The sequence below is a fragment of the Euphorbia lathyris genome, chromosome 5 (assembly GCF_963576675.1).
Source record: "Euphorbia lathyris chromosome 5, ddEupLath1.1, whole genome shotgun sequence".
NCBI classification, from domain to species: domain Eukaryota; kingdom Viridiplantae; phylum Streptophyta; class Magnoliopsida; order Malpighiales; family Euphorbiaceae; genus Euphorbia; species Euphorbia lathyris.
The window spans coordinates 3,368,818-3,388,821 of record NC_088914.1 but is presented as its reverse complement, the minus strand read 5'-3'; the positions used below and the strand labels follow the sequence as shown (position 1 = coordinate 3,388,821).

The 20,004-nt window shown below is 32.2% G+C and overlaps 1 long non-coding RNA gene across 2 annotated transcripts; it reads left to right on the top strand.

Moving 5' to 3' along the window:
- Nucleotides 1–8,123: 8,123 nt before the first annotated feature.
- LOC136230855 (uncharacterized) lies at nucleotides 8,124–12,357 on the top strand. Of its 2 annotated transcripts, XR_010689573.1 has the most exons (7): nucleotides 8,124–8,610; nucleotides 9,868–10,090; nucleotides 10,162–10,275; nucleotides 10,359–10,480; nucleotides 11,811–11,911; nucleotides 11,988–12,061; nucleotides 12,181–12,356. It is a non-coding gene; the product is annotated as an uncharacterized lncRNA (long non-coding RNA). The 2 variants fall into 2 exon arrangements; XR_010689572.1 differs by having other exon boundaries at nucleotides 8,125–8,610; nucleotides 11,988–12,357.
- Nucleotides 12,358–20,004: the final 7,647 nt, after the last annotated feature.

Sequence of the window (20,004 nt, the reverse complement as noted above, 5' to 3'; positions counted from 1 at the left end):
TTAAAAAAATGGCATTCGGGTGCATAATAGGAAGTAACAATACGCGTAAAAATTAAAAAATATAAATTTGGGGCTTATTCGGGCAGTCGCACGTTAAAAATTACAATTTCGAGCTTGTTCGGGCCTCGTATAGGCTAAACGGACAGGCTGCCCCGTTAAAAAGCACAAAACGGGCCAAATTAGGCCTAAACGGGCAGCATGCCCGTTCCACCGTCGGTTGGAACGGGCAGGTCACTCTGTTCGTCCCACGACGGAACGAGCGCAGCATGCCGCCCGTTCCGCTGGCGGAACGAGCGGCGCATGCCGCTCGTCCGCAGGCCGAACGGGTAGTTCATCCGTTTGGCCTGCGGACGAGCGGCATGCGCTGCCCGTTTAGGCTAATTCCGAAAAAAAAATCAAAATTTGAAATACGAAATTTTAATTTAAATTTATATCGTAAGATTACCTCGTGTTCGAAATCATGGTCTTCGGGAATGCTCGGATCCATTTTCGTCAAATTCGGGTTTTTAGGCTTGAGAGAGAAAAAAATTTGAGTTTTTGAAAAAAATTAATAAAGAGGGCATAAATGTCAAAAGGGTGCGGTGGATGAAAAAAATTTGCGGTATATAGCAATACCCTAAATATTAGAGGAAAAATAGTTATTATTATACTATTAGTTAGTAACTTAGTAATTAACTGAAGTTGAACTTCGGTCTTCAATTTAGATTTAATTTTTATTATTAATTTCTCTTAGATTTAAATCTCATACATTTTATTATTAAAATTATTATTATTTGACTATTTGTGTCATTAATGTTAAATGTTGTTATTTATATATATAAAAAAATGTTGTTATTTATAATTTTATATGTTTTTTTGTGCGCCTTGTGTCTCTCGAACGCGCGCCTGAGCCTTGCACCTGAGCCTTGTGCCGAGGCTCTAGAACCCTTTTGCGCCTTAGTGCGCCTTGTGAGTTTCAAAACTACGATCTTACTAAATTCCATGCTCTTTGTTATCTCAATTTTCGTCTTCCAAGTCGACCCACTAATTTGAATCACACCTCTAAGAATATGAATCAAACAACCACTTTTTATTGTTTATAATAACGAGACCATTTCTTGATATATCAAGGAAGCTATGTTGTACATAAACATTTATTCATTAGCGTTTTCGTGTTTCATGCCTGTTTCCATTACCTTTTACTAGCCACTGTTCAAAATCAAGGGTGTTTGGACCGGCTAGGCGCTCGAAATCGAGAATTCGTCTCGATTTTCTCCAATTAGTCTCTTTAGGCGTTTTTGGCTACTAGGCGAGTTTTAGCCGTCTGGGCTCTACCGATACTGCCTAAGCAACGATGAAAGCAATTGTTTTTTTTGTGAATTTTTTTCTTTATTATAATTCACTTTTGAGTTGTTTCAATAATATTGTTGTTGGAACGTTCATGTTTGCGCATTTTTAAATATGTATATATGTTACAACTAGTTTTTGACCCGTGCGATGCACGGATTCATCTCAACATGTAAATATTAATAAAAATATACTCTAATAATTACAATTAATAATATAAAGGTACTATATAAATTAAATATTATTATTTTATTTTCACATTTACTTTAAATAATCTTTTTATAGATAAATATAATAATATAATTAAAATTAATATATTATATATTATATTATATTTTTTATCAGTAAAAAAGGAGGAAGTGACAGCTCAGCTCCAGCGTTACTGTTTTATATTATATATAGATATGCAGAGAATTAGAAAATTTTTAGAGATTAATTTAAATTCTGTAGAACTCTTAGATATAGTACGGATAAAATAATCTTTTTATAAATAAATACAATAATATAACTAAAATTAATATATTATATATTATATTATATTTTTTACCAGTAAAAAAAGAGTGTTACTGTTTTATATTATATATAGATATGCAGAGAATTAGAGATTTTAGGGATTAATTTAAATTATGTAGAACTCTTAGATATAGTACGAATAAAATAATCTTTTTATAGATAAATACCATAATATAATTAAAATTAAGATATTATATATTATATTATATTTTTTATCATTAAAAAAAGGAGGAAGTGATACCTCAGCTCCATCGTTACTATTTTATATTATATATAGATATGCAGAGAATTAGAGAGATTTTAGGGATAATTTAAATTCCGGAGAACTCTTAGATATAGTACGAATAAAATTATCTTTTTATAGGTAAATACAATAATATAATTAAAATTAAGATATTATATATTATATTATATTATATCTTTTATCAGTAAAAAAGGAGAAAGTGAAATTAAGATATTATATATTATATTATATTATATTATATCTTTTATCAGTAAAAAAGGAGAAAGTGACATCTCAGCTCCATCGTTACTGTTTTATATTATATATAGATATAGATATGCATAAAATTAGAGAGATTTTAGGGATAATTTAAATTCTGTAAAATTCTTAGATATAGTACGAATAAAATAATCTTTTTATAGATAAATTTAATAATATAATTAAAATTAATATATTATATATTATATTATATTATATTTTTTATCAGTAAAAAAGGAGGAAGTGACACCTCAACTCCATCGTTACTGTTTTATATTATATATAGAATATAGATATGCAGAGAATTAGAGAGATTTTAGGGATTAATTTAAATTATGTAGAACTCTTAGATATAGTACGGATAAAATAATTTTTTTATAGATAAATACAATAATATAGTTAAAATTAATATATTATATATTATAATATATTTTTTATCAGGAAAAAAAGGAGGAAGTGACAGCTCAGCTCCATCTTTACTGCTTTATATTATATAGAGATATTATATGGAGATATGCAGAGAATTAGAGAGATTTTCGGATTAATTTAAATTCTGTAGAACTCTTAGATATAGTACAGATAAAATAATCTTTTTATAGATAAATACAATAATATAATTAAAATTAATATATTATATATTATATTATATTTTTTATCAATAAAAAAGGAAGAAGTAACACATCAGTTCCATCGTTACTGTTTTATATTATATATAGATAGATATGCAGAGAATTAGAGAGATTTTAGGGATTAATATAAATTTTGTAGAACTCTTAAATATAGTACGGATAAAATAATCTTTTTATAGATAAATACAATAATATAATTAAAATTAATATATTATATATTATATTATATTTTTTATTAGTAAAAAAGGAGGAAGTGACACATCAGCTCCATCGTTACTATTTTATATTATAGATAGATAGATATGCAGAGAATTAGAGAGATTTTAGGGATTAATTTAAATTCTGTAGAACTCTTAGATATAGTACGGATAAAATAATATTTTTATAGATAAATATAATAATATAATAATATAATTAAAATTAATATATTATATATTATATTATATTTTTTATCAGTAAAAAATGAGGAAGTCGTTACTGTTTTATATTATATATAAATTATACATGTTTTTCTATATTAAATCATTTTATATTATTATTTTTAGCTAGTACAATACATCTTTGAATTTGATATAAAGTGGATCTTTAACTATTAGCTTAAGCTTTTAGTTCAAATGGTTCCATAACATACTATCAGAGCAACCTTTAACTATCAGCTTGACTTTTTAGTTCAATTGGTTTCATGACAGAATTTATATAAAAATTTAATGATTATCAAATAAAAAAAAATACAAATATTCAAATCCGATTAATCTCCGATTAATTCTCAAGAACCCTATCCGCCCAACTAACGCCAAACGTTTTTTACAACCTTCTTACTGGCTATTTTTTTAAATAACGTTGTTTCCTAATATCTCTATCTATTTCATTTCACGTTTCCGTTCCGTACAACATAGTCAGGAAGACAAACCATCACAAAAGCGTGGTATAGCATAAATTCTATTCACACTCCCTTTATTCAGATTATTGGGTTGAATAGTCCTAATTGATTCAATTAGATATTCACATCCATAAAAACTCTAAATCACTTTCATAACTAATCACATGAAAAAGAAAACATTGAATCAAAGAGCATTTAAAAATTGAGAATTTAAATTACACTAATAAGTAGTTCCTGGAGGCTCCAAGCTCGATCTTTTCCGACGAGACTTATCAAAGGGTCTACGCTTTGGGAAGTGGGAATCATTCAAACTGTCGAAATGGTTCGATTCAGATAAAATGCTAAAATAGCGTGATCTCTTGGTGATGAAGGAGTCGGAAGTCGATTATCGGAGACGGAGAAGATTGAGAAAATGATGTTATTGAGAAGGCATAAATCCCATTTGGCCCGTGTATGAGCTGTGTCGCTCATGAGTGGCTTGGTGTTCGGTTCGATAAAAGCTCGATCGTGTTTGGCTCAATTTGTAAACGAGTTTGAGCACGACGAAGCTCGCGAGCAGGCTCGATTATAGGTTCATGAACAAACTCATAAGCAAGCCCGATATAATGTTCATGAATATGCTCGTGAGTATGCTTGGTTTAATTATTTTTTTAATTATAATATTTCTATAAAGGGAGAAATATAAAACAACGTACTTTTGTGTAATTTTTTTTTAGATTTCAAAACTACGTAGTTTTGTTTTAAAGAAATTTCAAATCAATATAATTAATGAATTGTTCGCGAGCGAAGTTCATGAACTAAATTAATGAGCTGCTCGCAATAAAAACTTGTGAATAGCCTCGTAAACAAGCTCGCGAACAACTCACGAGCCACCTACGAACAGAATCTTAAATTCGAGCTCATCAATTTTCTAACGAGTCGAGTCTGAGCAGGTTAAAACTCAGCTTGGCCTTGTTTATAACCCTAACTAAACTACACAAATCAACAGTGAGTTCCCCAATTTATGCTAAAGTCTCCAATCAATCCCAAACTAACACCTTAAAATATATAGTCTCTCTTTCTTTGTTGTTCTGGCATGAAACACATATTGACTTGAGCTATATTCAAATTTAATATTTTACAAACTTCCATTTACTTATAATATATCTTTCCCTTTCTTGTTTTTGTTTTTACATTTCTTCAATTCTAATTTTTTTTTAGCTTATTTAAACCTTTTAAATCATTTCTTGAATGCTAAAAGGGTTCAAGCCCGTCACAGCACATAACGTAGTCTTAATCTTATATTACCAATTCTCACCTAGTCAATGGTGAATACAAGATTAATCGGTTGGGGGACTGATTTTACATTTGTGTGTGTAATTTTTTTTTATATGAAACTTAGTCCAATTTTTGTCCGTATATATACAGTGTATAATTTAAGAGGTCTATAATTAATTTTTAAGCACCAATATAAAACTTCTAAAAAATGGATTTTTTTTTAATAAAGAATGAATTTATTGAATTAAATCAGTAGCAACAATAGCAGTAAGAAAAGGGGGATTCAAGACCACTCTCCACGAACAGACTCAGAATTGACTGCTCATGCTAAAAAATTTAGAAATTTGAATTTAGAACGCCTAACAGACCAAAAACATTTAGAAATTTGGATTTAGGCCAAAAACCCTATTCCAAACACACCAAAGATGCTTCACCTGAATTCAAGAGAAAAGGGAAGGAAATGGAAACATACAAAATGTTAAGAGAATATGAACTTTTTTTTTTTTAATTTGTGCCTGATTGGAGAGTTTAGTAAAAATTAAGGACTTTATTGATGATTGATGATTTATGTAATTTGTACTTGATTGATGATGATTTATGTAATTTGATGGCAAAAAACATAATTAAGTATCTGAACTTTATCTGTTTTAAGGATCAAACCCATAATTAATTATTTTTCCATATTAAACCATTGATCGTTGATTCTGTTATGGATTCCGTCCTTATTGAACTTTTTCGTCGAGTTTGGGAAAAGAGAAGATCGATTTGGCAATTCTAATGCTGAAAATCGCAAAATGGGAGATGAGAAACTCGAGCTTGGAAGAACCTAATGAAAATTGATTTCTATAATTTTTTTTTTACTTTTTACTCTCTATTTATCCTAGTCTTATTTTTATTTGTCCACGTCAATAGACCGAATTGTCCTAACAATGCGTACCGTCCAAACTCGATGAAAAAGTTCAATAAGGACCGAATCCATAACAAAATTAATGATCAAGGGTTTAATGTGGAAAATAATTGATTAGAGGCTTGATCCTTAAAATGGTTAAAGTTCAGAAGCTTAATTATTATTATTATATTTTTTTTTGGGAAAATTACAAAACTGGGTCAAATGGGAGGCCCATTTACATATTAAACCCATTTACTAATTCTACTACATATCTAGACTGATTTTGTGTGACTTTCCAAAAATACCCTCAATATTTACGCGGGGCTCGACCCATCCCGTCTGACTTCGCATATTCACCCATATGCGAAGCCTGCGAAGTTAATGTTTGAATTGACTTAATGAATTTAGTTCGCATATGCGAAGCCTGCGAAACTGAAGTTTGTTTTGCTTGATGAATTTAGTTCGCATATGCGAATGCTGGATATGATTTGAAGCTAATACGCGAAGTGGTATATAACAAAAATTGGCAAACAACAACGGATTCGAACATTAAAATCATAACATTATCAAAATTTACAACAAGATTGCCACAATGAACTCTACTAACCAATCATTTTAAAGTGAAACTAACTAATCCGGTACTAATTTTGAAACGAATGAGTAATCTTGGTGTGCACCATGTGACACATCCATCCCAAAAGGTCTGGACGTGTCGCACGGTGCACACCAAGATTACTCATCTGCTTCAAAATTGGCACCGGATTAAGTTAGGTCCACTTTGAAGATTGGCACCATGGGATGGACGTGTCCCATGATGCACCCCGAGATTGACACAACCTCTCCTAACGAATCATTTCAGGAGTGAATGTGTCAATCTTTGGGAAGTTCATCCCTATACAGGAAGGAAAATCATCTCCCCTGCAGCCCAGTACGCCGCCTTCCAGAAAGGGATGTTACGTATTCAACCATCTACAGAAAAAATTAACCGTGTTAGTTATGAAAAAGGACGATTTTGGCTTCGCGAAATGAAAATTAGCGAAGCATGCGAATGTAAATGTGCAGGGGAAGAGGTGATTTTACTTCGCATATCGATTTTTTCGCGAAGTCTGCGAGGTCTGAAATGTGACTATCTACGTCGCATATCGATGCTTTCGCGAAGTCTGCGAGGTCTGAAATGTGAGGATCTATTCGCAGACTTCGCGAACTAATCGATTCGCGAGGTAGATCCATACGTTTCAGACTCTTTCTCTTCGCAGAACTTCGCGAAATCATCAATTCACGAAGTAGATCATCACTTTCCAGGCTCGTTCTCTTCGCAAAGCTTAGCGAAACCATCGATTGCGAAGTGAATTCATGAAAAAACGCAGAAAAAAAAACAGATACTTACATTTTTCGCCCCTTTCACCCCCAAAAGCGACAATAACAATATGATAACATGGGAAGAACGAAGAAAATAACGTAGAAAAACCATTTCTTTGATGGTAACAAGAAGAAAGAAACCAAACAACAAACAGGAAGATGAAAAACCATTTACTCGTTTTCTAGGGTTGGGAAGTTGCAGAATCAAGAGATGAAGAGATGAAAAAGAGAAATTCATTATGATTTTGACTAAATGGTGCATATTTCGTGCAATTTAAAGGAAGAAAGGAAGATCAAAAGTCTTGAAATCATTAATGCTGGAGCAACTTTTCGCATAACCAAGGAGATAGAGGGAGAGGCGATTCGCAAGTGGTGAAAGTGGGAAGGTTAGGGGTATTTTTGGAAAGTCACAAAAAATCAGTCTAGATATGTAGTAGAAATAGTAAATGAGTTTAATATATAAATGAGCCTCCCATTTGACCCAGTTTTGTAATTTTCCCTTTTTTTTCCTAATTTGATAAAAGTTAATTTGTATTTGATTGATGATTTATATAATTTGAGGTGTTAATTGATTTTAGATTCATATTTAAGGGCGAATTACCCTTTATGTTTTGTGGGTAAAAACGTTCAAAATAAAAAAGAATACAAAAAAAACATAGTCTAAGTTGTGTGGGTGCTTATTGTACAACTATCCCACATCCCACATCGCCAAAAAAAAAAAAAAGTCTCAGTGATCAATTAACTGAGTTATAAATACAAACACTAAACCCTCGCCTAATCATTTTTAATTATTTGTTTTAATTTTAATATTAGGTTTTTAATTATTATTAAGTAACCAATCCCTCAGCCGCCCTTCTCCATCTCATCTCTCTCGTCTATCCCTCAGCCGGCCGCCCTTCACCCTCTCTCGCTCTCACTGTATATCGGAGATCCAGCCGGCCAACCTTCTCCAGTTCTCTCTCTCTCACTGTATCACTCTTATCGTTCTGCCTTCTTTTAATTTTTAATTTTAATTGTTTATTTTAATATTAGGTTTTCAATTATTAAGTAAACGCGATTAAAATCAGGCCATCTCCGGCCGCCCCTCTCCATCTCATCTCTCTCGTTCAATCCATCAGCCATCTCCGGCGAATTTTCACACGTTCTCCTCTTATCCTGGCGACAGCCTCTCTCTCTCTCTCATGTCTCTCTTTCACTGTATCACTCTTGTTTCGGGGTTCGGAATCAGGCAAAATCGTATTCGAGTTCGAAAGCAGTACTCAGAATCGCATTCGGGGTATGCCAATCTTTGTTTTTCTCATAATATATTATCATAAATTAATGAAATACGGAGAATTGGTATATTGAGGAACTTTCTTAACCTCATTGATGTCTAATGAAATTGATAATCCCAATTAAAGTCCTAATGAAATTCATAATCTGGTTATTGTCATTAGGTGGTAAATGATGCAATAGAGGGGTTAGATTTCTAGGATAAACACGTAGCAGAAACTTTAAATTTTGTCAATTAAAGAGTTATGATTAGCACAAATATTTATGATATTTTACATGATCAGTACGGTGATCAAAGATTGGTGGAAGAAAGGGGGTGTAGCTGCATTTCATGGGGTGTGTGTATTGATTGATTGAAGAATTGTAATTTCATGAAAAATAAGCAAATTAGGAATTACAAGTTTAGAATTTTCACAGGAGTCTTGAGCAATTAAAATTCCAACATACCCAAATTTGTTTGTATCTTAGATTCTTACTAAGATAGTTGCTGATTTATCAAGCTGCTCTGCTTCTGATCCATGTATTTGCTTTCAGAATAATGAATTCCGTGTGAGATGGTTTCTATACTCTTTATTTGCAGAAATTACATTATAAGTCAAACTACAGAGGAGTGTACAAAATATTAATGAGTTTATTTGTTGCTATCTTATTCTCATCATTCCCATAGAAGAGAACAAAGTAATTGCCCATAATGTTGAATAAACATAAATGATAATTATCCGGAAAAGAAAAAAAATGTAACAGTGATTTGAAATTACAAAAGAACATGACATGAAATTCGTTTGATTATGTTGATATTGAGGTAAGAGTCAAGAGAAGAGTTTTCAGTTGCATGACAATTACAATTGATCTATTGTACATTGCTCTGCTACTATAATTCTTGTTAAAACCACAAAAAAGTTAACTGCTGTATTTGGCTTCAGACTTTCCATTTTATGTCATTTCTATGTTTTCATTGGAGTTTTAAATTATTAAATTGGTCAATTTCTGGAGAATTTCTATTGAATGGCATTTTAATTTCAGGGTTTAGGAATTAAGTTGTGTAGATTATAGTGGCATAGCATGGTAAACAAATAAGAACATAGAAGACTTCCTGCTATCTGGTTTTTATGTACCTTTCCCTGGGGAAAAATCAGGTCTTTTTTCCACTTGAGAATTTAGGGAACAATGATATTTTCACATGACATCTGAATTTAGGAACAAAGGAACTGATAAACCCAACTATTTTTTCTTAATCACCAATTTTAAATCTTTTTCGCAGCATAATTAGTCTTGTTCTAGAGAGAACTTGGGGAAGTGAAATGGTTGAAGCTGAAAAGGCAATTGGTTTGCCTCCTCACCCACCTTTAACCATTGGAATAGCCATTGATGGAAAAGGGAACAGCAAATACTTAGTGAATTGGGCATTGGACATGTTCATCCTAGAGGAAAATGTTGCATTCAAATTGTTACATGTCCGCCCTATGATTCTTTTCCCACACCGAGTAAGCTTTCTTTCCTGCCTTAGTCATTGAAGGAACTCAATTATTGCTTTCTGATCTTGCTTTATTTTCAGTGGGGAATTCCATTCCTATCGCACAAGTGCGAGATGATATAGCTGCAGCATATAGGAAGGAAATAGAGTGGCAGTCAAGTCGAATGCTTCTACCTTTCAGCAACTCGGAGAAAGGTTTCTCTCTCTCTCTCTATTACAGTTGAATTTTTGAAACAGAATCTTAAGAAGTAGACTTAAAGTGCGGTCTTTGAATATAGGTGCAAGTAGATGTTGTCACAATTGAATCAGATGATGTGGCTAATGGGACAAAAGAGGAAGTTACTAAGAGCAATATCAAAAAGCTTGTTACTGTTGTTGCTTCTCGTGGGTTGTTTACAAGGTATTTACCGCTTAAAATGTGATTATATAGCTAAAAACCCCTTAATTGTGTAGAAACTGAATGCTGGAATAGTTGTTTTATCTATCCTTGTTATATGAATATGTCTAGGATATAAATTTGTGGCATGATTTCTCAAATAATAGACGCAACAAGAACTAATGTGTAATTGCAATACAATAAAATTCATCCAATGGTGAAAACACACAAAGTAAGGCTTACTTTGTAAAAAACAAAGTAAGCATAGCCTCTACCTTCGTTATTTTTGCAAATGATCATGCAAAAGCACTAGAAATGTTTGGCTTTAGGTCGGAATTTGAACCATAATTTCATTTAGGAATGATCAATATGGAGAAGTGCTACCTTTAATGTTTTCACTCTCAATGAAAGAGGTGAATCTCTATGATGACAAGACAATGAAACATTAGGAGTCTTTGCAATTGTTAAAAAGTTACAGGCTGTCTTTGCAATTATTAAAAAGCTCAAACACATAAATGACAATAGAGTAGAAAAATATTGTGAGATTGATAGATCTTCACTAGTAACAGCTTGCAATATTTCAATTGACTGAAGAGGCAGAGCCCAAACTCTCTCAAGAGCAACAACAACAACAAAGTCTTAGTACCGAAATGATTCGGTGTCGACTAACATGAACCGTTAATACTCTCTTTCTCCTCTCAACCAATGTTATCAGAACCAGACCTTACATCAAACCGGATTCATAGTTGGGTGAGAGGTCACTTGGTTGGACTGGATGACTCGGGTTGGTCAGATTGGATGCCGTAGAAATACCCTTCTTTATTTCCTATAGTGCCCCTACGGCCCTACTCTACTCCCAACTAGGCGAAACAAACTATCACACCTCCCTTTTCACAATGTTCATGCTTGTTATGCATGTCCATTCCCTACTTGATTCTCTTTCACTGGTATAACTTTTACTATCTTCCCTATTCTTTTCAAGTAGTTAGATAACTATTCCAACAAATATCTTGGTCTTGAAAACAATGAGGCTAATATCGAGTCTTGAATTGATTTTGCACCTGCACTTTTAGCTATTAGTGTAGCCATGATGCATAAATATTTAGTCTGCATATATTTACATATATTCTTAGTTGTTCATAATAAATTTAATATTACGGATTTAATGTTTATGAAGGAATGTATGCCTTTTCTTTTTCATTATTGTCATTTAGTCCGATACTTAAATTTCTTTATTCTCGTTGCATTTTGTCGACTTTCTGTTGTTTATTAAGTCTTTATGTTTTGGATAAACGATTTATTGTGGCACTCATCTTTGTTGTTGTGATGAAACTTTCATGTTCTGTAACTGTAGGTATATGATGTGACATCTTATGTAGAAGAACACTTAGGTGGCGACGCCATTCTAGGTCATGTTAGGTCTTTCTGGTGATGATTCAACTGAAGGTTTTTTGGGTATGAATCTTTTAGCTAATTGGTGATTCAGTGTTTAAGTTAGTAACTAATTAGCATTTTAAACTGTTTTGGGTAGCAAACAACCGAAGTTGCAGAGTGATGATATTGTTGAGCCACTGATGAAGTTGTTCTGTGAACAAACAATCTGAGGTTGATTTCTGATGACATTTTTAAACATGTCAAATTTTTATTACTGTAATGATCACTTGTTGATTATGTTTATTTCAAATTTTGTTAATTTGAGTTCTAATTTTTTACTATATTACAAGAATGTGATGATGACATGGTGAAGTTGCTCTATGAACAAACAATCTGAGGAGGTTGATTTCTGATGAATTTTTGAACATGTCAACTTTTTATTACTGTAATTATCACTTGTTGATTGATTATATTTATTTCAAATTTTGTTAATTTGAGTGCTAATTTTTTACTATATTAATATTAAGATCAAGATGACGATATAGTTGTTGATTGTACTTTTTATACAATGTTCTATATTTGTAAATTGCATTGATATTTTTTTTTTGAATGAGTGTATGATTATTACTTGTTTTCTATCTCAAATTGAGATTATAATCTCAAAAGAATTAATTTTTTTAACATTATTGACTAGAAATTTAGTTTCATCTTTAAAATACAAATAATGCAATAGAAAAGTAATATTTCCACTAATAGTAGTTCAAAGCTTTATGGTAATAATCAATAGTCAAAAGGATTAATTTTTCAGGTTTATTTTAGAAGGTAGAGCATATTTGGGAACGGTGAGGTAGTATAAGTTAAATATTATAATGTAAATATATATAAGTAGTTAATAATTATAGTTAACAATAGTCATATTCAATAGTCAATAGAAGTTATATTTCAAGTTTATTTTAGATAGAGGAGGACAACTTGGAATGATAAGTTTGACAAACGTAGTCAATAATCATAGTGAATAGTCAACGATAGTCATAGTTATATAAAAAAATTTATTTTCTTTTATTCGCTTTTTATGGTATAGGTTTTTATCTTTTAATATCTATTACTAATCAGTAATAAGTACAAGATTGATTATTTTGTTTTGGTTCATAGCGAGAGAGTGAAACATCCTTTAGGAGTTGTTGGTTAACATTTTATTTTCTATTTAGCTCTTATTTCCTTTTCCCCTAAATTAATATAAACAATCTAATTTGTTTATTTTTTTTTTCTCATTTCTTAATATTATCCTTAATTACAAGGTCTAAGTGACAAAATTATTTTTCGATATATATAATTAATATTGTCACTAAAAATATTTTGCGATGAAAATTATGATATTTTTTTCATTTAATAACTCATTCCTTGTAAGAGCAATTCAAATATAAGATATTTGATTGAGTGCTTAGTGAGTTGATAATGTTTTTGACTATTCTAAAAATGTGTCTTCTATTAGAATGATGTTGGTGTTTAAAAATTTGAAGCAATGTTGTTACTTTTTGTAACATTGTTTAACATTTTTTAATATAAAAAATTATTTAATTATTTACTATTGGAATATTTTTTGTTACCATATTTATAATTAAAATAAATTATATATAAAATAATGATTTGTGTGATTATAGGGTCAATTTGGAGTTTTCATTATCAAAGCAATTTTCAAGATGTGTCATCCATTTAAATAACGGTGAGTGCTTAGAAATTTGAAATAATATCGTCAATTTTTTACAATATTACTTAAATTTTTATAATATAAAAAATGATTTAATTAATTATTGTTGGATTATTTTTGTGCCAATATTTATAATTAAAATAAATTATATATAAAATAATAATTTATGGGACCGTAATGACAACTTTTGGAATGTTCATTATTGAAATATTTCTCTTAAATAAAAATTCTTTACTATTTTAGGATGATGTGTTAAGTTTTGACAATAGTTATAACACCATTTATTAGGGTTGCTATAGGTATTAAGATTAAGTTTTTGCTCCATCTTTTAGCAAAGGGAGAACAGGGTATTATGGTTCCAAATAAGCATTCTTCAATTGATAATCGTTTCAATATTTTTTCAGGTAAACTTTCTTCAAGTTTGTACTTTCTTGTCTAGTCTAAGGATGAGAATAAGAAAAAAAAATAAAGTTATAGGTCCAAAAATGATACAAGTGCTTAAAGCTCATTGATTATGCAATGTTTGTTAGAAGAAAATTGGACAGTAGAATTTTTGATATGTTGGATGACTAGGATAAGATTTCTAATCATCAAATAATGATGATTTTGTGGATAATAAATTTGCAAAACTTATATTTTAGGCCTTATACTTGCTTAACTTGCTTAGATTTTGGGTTTAATTTAACCCTATATTTTCATTTAAATATCCCCAACTTTTACAACAAGAACAATTTTAACTTTAATATCAAAAGGATACTTGAATTAAATGTAAAATTAATTTGAGAAATGAATTGTAGCATCCTATTCAAAATAATGCGCTAAAATCAATATAAAGACTATATGTTTGAGCCTTATATTTTGACTATTATTGCTAGATAAAATTGAGTAGCCGGATTCAATTATTTATTCTTATGAGTGTATTTTGTTTTTTCTTCTACATATAAATAAACTAATATGTGTTAGGGTTTTGGTTGACAAGAAAGCAAGAAGCAAAGGTAGAAAAAGAGCCGACAAGGATAGAATGTGAGGGAATACTCTCAGATCTAAGAGGTAAAGAACTTGAATAAACAATTGATTATCAGATCAAACCTTTTTGAAGTGTGATTCTATATGATTCTAGGTCTCTTATTCAGATTGAGGGAGGACAAGGATGGCAGTTATTATCGTTGTATTTGGTGAAATGTTTCTAGGTCTCACGACAACAATGGTGTTGTTCGCAGTAATCTCTCCCCTAGATATATGGTAATAAGTTATGAATAATAATGTAAGTAGGTAAGCAATGCGTATAAAGTGGTAAAGAGCAGCATAAGAAAAGGAAGAATGCTAGCAAGTACAGAAGTATGTAATCAGGTACGCTGTCATCTAAGTAGGTATGTTGGGAATTATAATATAAACAGGTAAGCAGGAAGTAGGAATCATTAAGCAACAGAAGAAGAAGAATATAACCAGGTACGCAAGTAGGTAATAACTAAATTGGAAATAATGTTATAAGCAGGTAAGCAAGGAGTAGGAAGCGGGAAGAAGAAGAATATAACCAGGTACGCAAGCAGATAAGTAAATAAGTTAGAATAATAATGTAAGTAGGAGTAATATTGCAATAGTTCCATCTCCCTCTACTCTTTTATTTATTTATTTTGACTATGTTTAAACCCTAGACTGACTTGAGTGTCAGAGTATCTACCTTGTTTTGTAGGTTCTCCACCAACTTTGAAGGACCTTGCATTAATATTGAGGTTTTTAAATCTAAGCAAGTACGTAAGTAGAGCGAGATGGAAGCAGGAAATAGATAAGCACCAGAAGAAAAAGAAGAAGAAAAAAGGAATGAGGTATGCAAGGAGTGGGAAGCGATAAGCAACAAAAGAAGAAAACTTAAACCAGGTACACAAGCTGGTAAGTAGAAGCTAAGTTATGAATAATAATGTAAGCAGCTAAGCAATGAGTATGAAGTGGTAAATAGCAGCAGAAGAAAACGAAGAATGCTAGTAAGTACAGAAGTATGTAACCAGGTACGATATAATCTAAGTAGGTATGTTGGGAATTATAATATGAACAGGTAAGCAAGAAGTAGGAATCAATAAGCAACCGAAGAAGAAGAATGTAACCAGGTACGCAAGTAGGTAACAACTAAATTGGAAATAATGTTATAAGTAGGTAAGCAAGGAGTATGAAGCGGGAAGAAGAAGAATATAACCAGGTACACAAGCAGATAAGTAAATAAGTTAGAATAATAATGTATGTAGGTAAGCAATAAGTAAGAAACACGTAAGCAGGGAGTAGGTTGCGGTAAGAAGCAAACGAAGAATATAACCAAGTATGCAAGTTATGAATAATCATGTAACCAGGCAAGCAAGGTATATGAAGTGGTAAGTATAAGAAGAAGAAGAATGTAAGAATGTATGTAAGTAGGTAAGTCAAGAATAACAATGTAAGCAGGTTAGAAAGGAGCGGGAAGTACGTAAGCTCGGAAAAAAAAGAATGTAATTAGGTATTTAAGTAGATAAGTAGATATTTTATGAGCAATAATAATATAAGTAGGTAAGCAAGGAGTAGGAAGCGATAAGCAGCAGCAACGGAAGAAGAATGTAACCAGGTACGCAAGCAAGCAATAGCTAAGTTTGGAATAAAATGTAAGCAGGTAAGCAAGGAGTAGGAATCAGTAAACAACAGAAGAAAAAGAATGTAACCAGGTACGCAATTAGGTAATTCGCTAAGTTAGAAATAATATTATAAGCAGGTAAGCAAGGAGTATGCAATGGTAAAGAGTAGAAGAAGTAGAATTTACGCAGGTACGCAAGCAGCTAAGTGGGAGTAATATTGCAATGGTTCCATCTCTTTCTACTCTTTTTTATTTATTTTGACTATGTTTAAACCCTAGACTGACTTGAGCATCGGAGTATCTACCTTGTTTTGTAGGTTCTCCACCAACTTTGAAGGACCTTGCATTAATATTGAGGTTTTCAAATCTAAGCAAGTACGTAAGTAGAGCGAGATGGAAGCAGGAAATAGGTAAGCACCAGAAGAAAAAGAAGAAGAAAAAAGGAATGAGGTATGCAAGGAGTGGTAAGCGATAAGCAGCAAAAGAAGAAAAATTAAACCAGGTATACAAGCTGGTAAGTAAAAGCTAAGTTATGAATAATAATGTAAGCATGTAAGCAATGCGTATGAAGTGGTAAGGAGCAGCAGAAGAAAACGAAGAATGCTAACAAGTATAGAAGTATATAACCAGGTACGCTGTCATCTAAGTAGGTATGTTGGAAATTATAATATAAACAGGTAAGCAAGAAATAGGAATCATTAAGCAACAGAAGAAGAAGAATATAACCAGGTACGCAAGTAGGTAATAACTAAATTGGAAATAATGTTATAAGCAGGTAAGCAAGGAGTAGGAAGCGGGAAGAAGAATATAACCAGGTACGCAAGCAAATAAGTTAGAATAATAATGTAAGTAGGAGTAATATTGCAATAGTTCCATCTCCCTCTACTCTTTTATTTATTTATTTTGAGTATGTTTAAACCCTAGACTGACTTGAGTGTCGGAGTATCTACCTTGTTTTGTAGGTTCTCCACCAACTTTGAAGGACCTTGCATTAATATTGAGGTTTTTAAATCTAAGCAAGTACGTAAGTAGAGCGAGATGGAAGCAGGAAATAGGTAAGCACTAGAAGAATAATAAGAAGAAAAAAGGAATGAGGTATGCAAGGAGTGGGAAGCGATAAGCAGCAAAAGAAGAAAAATTAAACCAGGTACACAAGCTGGTAAGTAGAAGCTAAGTTATGAATAATAATGTAAGCAGGTAAGCAATGAGTATGAAGTGTTAAATAGCAGCTGTAGACACCGAGTCGGAGGACCTGTGATAAAAACCTGTAAACAAGACGGTTGAAGCGGTTGATTCCGGAAGTTCTAAAAACAAAAATATATAATAAGGAAGGAGAAGTTACAGTGGGTCGCGGTCGTCGATTGGACGGCTCGCGAGTGCTCAGCGGCGCGGTGCGAGCGCTTATCGGCAGCCGACGCACGTCCAACGATAGTCGGACGCCTGCCCGGCAGTACGGGGCGCGCGCTCGACGTCCGTTGGACGCACGCGTCCGACTGCGAGTGGCGCGCGCTCGACGTCCGTTTGACGCACGAGCCCGGCGGCGCGGAACGCGCGCTCGACGGCCACAGGGCGTGTGCGCCCGACGGCGCGAGACGCGCCCCGGCAGGCGTCGGACGAGCGCCCAACGACGTTGGGCGAACGCCCAACGATCGTTGGGCGAACGCCCAACATCGGTTGGGCGCTCGCCCAACTCTGTTGGGTGAACGCCCAACGTCGGTTGGGTGCTCGCCCAACTCTGTTGGGCGATCGCCCAACAGAGGTTGGGCGGCCGCCCAACCCCTTTGGGCGACGCCCGATCTTGCTCGGGCGTCGCCCATTCCGTTCGGGGATCCAATGCCTATAAAAGGCACGGATCCCCATGCATTTGAGGAGGAGGATTTTTTGGGAGAGGAATTTCTCACTCTAACATTTTAGAGAGAGAAGTGACTTTTTTTTTGGGAAAAAACATTTTTTTTCCTAAAAATTCTGAAATTCCTAAAAGTTAAGATTTTACCAAAAACACAAAAAATACCGGGAAAGCACGATTCGTGGAATCAACCGACTTCAATCGTCAATACCGAACTTAAGGTATTATCCGAGGACTAGACTCGTTTTATTTTATTTAATTTATTTCTTTCCTTTATTTATTTTTATGTCATAGTTTTTATTTATTTAGTTATTCATTTATTTTATCACTTTCTATTTAATTTTGTGTATTTATTTAATTTTCATTTCGTTTTGAATAAGATTCGGTTTTGTTTTAAAATAAAAAACCTCGTTTTGATATTCCAATACGAACCGTGATCCGATAAAAAGGTAGTCCGGGTATTAAAAACGTTGTAATTATAAGTTTTAATTTAAAAAAATTTCCGAATAATGTTTTAAAATAAAAACGTCGTTTTAGGAACTTCCGTTATTGACTATGATCCATTTTTTGTAGTTCGGAAATCCAAAACGATTGAATTAGACTTAATTTAAAGCTTTTGAATAAATCTGGAAATAATTGGAGTGCTGCTGTAATTTGCATTTTCTGTCACTAATTGCTGATTACCGACGGATTTTCCGTGTAAATCTGCTGGAATGTAAAAAATGCTGTTTTGGTCCCTCTTTCTCAACTTTTAAGCTTTTGATCCTTTGTACATATATGTATATTTATGTAATAAATACTTTCAAACTATTTTTGGGTAGTTGGTACATATAGTTATTTAGAATATTTATATATCATTTTTTGGATTTAATCTAATATAAGTATGTGTATATATATATTTTCTTTTTCCTTCCTTTAAATGATAATGGATTTTATTTTAGAATGTTATTTACTTGGGTGTTTTGGAAGTAATTAATTAGTAGATATTTTGTGGATAAATTGGTGTTATTTTGATATTTAAATTACATTATGTATATATATATATATATAGTTTTTGGGCTATTTGGGTTACATTAGCTATTATTAGGTGAAACTATTTTGGGGATAAATGTTATTTTCTTATTTAGAAGTTTTCATCTATTATTTTCATATGTTCAAAATCAAAAGGTATTATATTTTCATTATCATTTCTCATATATGTATTATATAGTATCTTTTCACTTATCCTTATTTCATGTTTCTTTTTTTTTGGCTAAAATGTATATATATACCTATATTATTTTCTTTATTCTTTGGACATTTATGGGTCCATGTTTCAAATGGGCTTTATTTGGGAGTGAATTTTGATTTAATATGTTCATTGTTGTAATTAGGACAAGTAAAGAGTCCATTGAGTCAAAAGGGAAAAATAAATCACAAAAAGGGTTTTCAAATTAATTATTTAAACTAAAGGATTTTTAGAGATTCCTAATGTAAATAAATAGGGCTTTCTTGACATTTCAAATCGTTTCTTAAAACGCCACGTTTTAAAACCTTAGTCCGTTCCAATGACGGATTAAGCGAACCTTGTAATTAAAATCGTTTTCATTGTAAATAATGGAGTTTTTTCGTTTTTCTTAAATGATTTATACAAAATAAATTGACTTGTATGCTTAACCACGTTTTCTGATTAAAGGTTTTTCTCTTAATGTTTTCAAAACGCTTGAGTCGTTCCAACGGCGATTCGGGTGAACTTCATCAAACGGGGTTTTGAAACGTACCTAAATCGTTCCAACGGCGATTAAGGTGCGAACCATGTAAATGAACTCGTTTTGGGGAAATGAGTTAGTATAGAATTAACACGCAACACGAAATGTAAATCACGTTGTAAATAAATCAATTCTTCCTTCTTCCCCTCTCTTTTATATGTATATTGAACTGATGTAAATGAGTGATTCTTTACTAAACTGGCTCTTCAATAATATATGCTCAAAACGGTTTCCAAAATGAGAAAGAAAAGGTTTCAAATAAATTTTAAACTTAAA